We start from the raw sequence: 3,107 nt of genomic DNA on the forward strand, positions 1-3,107 counted from the left end.
TCCAAGCATGAACCAAGAAGTACACATTGCTTTCTTCAGTGAAGTTGCTCAGATCACAGGTATCAGCATACATAGTTATTCAGAGTGAGACTCTTACCACTTAACTGCTAGTTTCAAGAAGCTGCTGTAGATTTGAAGGATTATTGCCTTAACCATTTTGTGCTTATAAATGTATGGTTTTGCCCATCATTTTCCCTAGCTTTTCTCCTTTCTCTCTCTTCATTGTTTAATCCTTAAATTCTCACTTTCCTTATAATCATGTTATACCTTTCTATTTTTATTTCTTCTTTAGAGTTCTTACACTAAGCAGACTATATGATATTTACACATGTGGGTCTGCTTTATCTCACTTATAAGTATATATTCATTTGGCACCCAATTAAATATAAAGTGGATTTGAGTTTACCATTCTTTCTAGCTGAGTAATATGCAATTTTATAAAAATACCACATCTTTTTCATCCATTCCAAAGGTGATGAGCATCTTGGTTGTTTCTACGATTTGGCTATCACAAATTGTGCTACTTTAAACATAGAAGCATATATATCACTATGATGTGATGTTTTCAGTTCCTCCAGGAAAATTCCCAGTAAGAGGATAGCTGGTTTGAATAGGAATTCATGTCCTAGATTTTTAAGGAGTCTTCACAATGATTTCCATCATGGTTGCACCAGTCTACATTCCCGTCAGCAGTGGAGAATGATTCCTTTTGCCCCACAGTCTCTCCAGCATTAGTTGTTGGTTGATTTCTTTATGATAGACATTCTTTGTGGAGTGAAATGGTATATCACTGTTATTTTAATTAGCATTTCATGGATGGCTAGTGATGTGGAGCATTTTTTCATATATTTATTTGTCACTTTAATTTTGTCCTCTGAGAAGTGTGTGTTCATCTTGTGTGCCCATTTCTGGATTGGGTCTTAAATTTTGGGGCGCTCATATTTTTTAGTTCTTTATAAATTCTAGAGAGCAGATATTTGTCTAAGTACTTATTAATTAAGAGTTTTTCCAAATTAGTGGGCTGTGTGTACACTTTTTTGGTACTTTCTTTTCAGGGCAAAAAATTGTCTATACGAGGTGGGTCCCAGTTGTTAATTCTTTCAAGTATTACCCATGCGATTTGATTTTTGTTCATGAACTCTTTGCCGACCCTTATGTCTTCAAAAGTTTCCCCTACATTGTCTTCCAGGAGATTTAGTGTTTCTGTTTTTGATGTTTAGATCTTTAATCATTTTGACTTGAGCTTAGTGCATGGTGATAGACCTGGGTCAAATTTTAGTTTTTGATATGTAGAGGGCCAATTTTTCCAGCACCATTTGTTAAAGAGACTATCTTTCTTCCAGTGAGCATGTTTGGCCCCTTTGTCAGAGATCAGGTGGCTGAATGTGTTTATAGAGGTGTCTGTATCTTCTAATTTATTTCATTGATCCTCAGGTCTATTTTCTTGCCAGTACTATTCTGACTTTAGCATAGTAGCTTTGGAGTATAATTTCAAGACAGGATTGTAATGCCTCCTGCCTTGTCTTTGTTGCCCAGGATTACCTCAGTATTCTAGGTCTTGTCTGGTTCCAAATAAATTTTAGGAACAATTTTTTTAAGTCTGTGAGGTATATTTGTGATATTTTCATAGAGACTGCATTAAAACTGTACAAAAGATTTGGGATTATGGCCGTCATCATAATATTGGTCCTTCCTATCCAGGAGCAGGGAATATCTTTCCATTTTCTGAGATCCTCTATAATCTCTTTTTTCAAGTTACTGTAAATTTCATTGAATAAATCTTTGACTTCTTTAGTTAAATTAATCTAAAGTATTTCATTTTCTGCAGTGCTATTGTAAAACATATTGTCTCTTTAATTTTCCTCTCAGTATGTCTGCTATCTGTGTAGAGGAATGCTATTGACTTTTGGGTATTGACTTGGTATTCTGCTATGTTACTGAATGTGTGTAGTAAATTCTTGGAGTGTTTTGGTCTTCCAAGTAAAGTATCATGCCACCTGCAAATAATATTTTCACTTCTTTACCTATTCTTATTAAGGTAAGAAGAATTTCTTACCATTAAGAAACTACCATTTCTCTCTCTCTTGCCTAATGGCTCTAGCTAATGATTCCAGAACTATATTGAATAGGAGTGTTGACAGACAACATCCTTGTCTTGTACCAGATTTGAGAGTAAAATATTTCAGTTTTTCCCCATTTAGAATTGTGTTTTCCATTGGCCTGTCATAGATGGCTTTTATTGGATTAAGGTAGAGGCCATCTATTCCAATTTTCTGTAGGACTTTGAATGAGTGTTGGGTTTTGTCAAAAGCCTTTTCTGCATTGATTGAGATGATTATGTGGTTTTTGGATTTGGCTCTATAGATATAGTGTATTACATTTATAGATCTTCATATTTTGAACCATCTTTGCATTCCAGGGATGAATCCTACCTGGTAATGGTGTATAATCTTCTTGATGATTTGCTTTATTCTATTTGCTAGGATTTTATTGAGGACTTTGCATCTATGATCATGCAGGACATTGGCCTGTATTTCTCTTTTTTAGTTGTGTTTTTCCCTGGTTTTGGTATGAGTATAATACTTGCCTCCAGGAAGGATTTTGGGAGGATTTCTTCCTTTTCAATTTCATTGAACATTTTGAGGAGTATAGGGATGATATCTTTCAGTAACTTCTTGTAAAATTTGGCTGCCAATCCATCAGGACCTGGACTTTTCTTTGTTGGTAGGATTTTCATTGCATCTCATATTTCATTGGCTGTTTTGGGTTATTGAGAGTTGCTATATCTTCTTGATTCAGTTTTGGTAATTTGTACCTTTCTAGGAATCTATCTATTTTTTCTGTGTCTTCTATTGTGTGAGAGTAAGATTCTCAAAGTAGCTATTGATAATCTTCTGAATTTCAACGGGGTCTGTGGTAATTACACCCTTTTCATTCTTTATTGTTTGCATTTGAATTTTTTCTTTCCCCTTTTTGACATGGTTAGCTAGGGCCTCATCAATTTTATTTAACCTTTCAAAGAACCAGCTTTTCGATTCATTAATTGTTTGAACTGTTTTCTTTGTCTCAATTGATTGATTTCTGCTCTAATCTTTATGATTTCTTCC

Source organism: Octodon degus, unplaced genomic scaffold (genome assembly GCF_000260255.1).
Source record: "Octodon degus isolate 3935 unplaced genomic scaffold, OctDeg1.0 scaffold00016, whole genome shotgun sequence".
NCBI lineage: Eukaryota > Metazoa > Chordata > Mammalia > Rodentia > Octodontidae > Octodon > Octodon degus.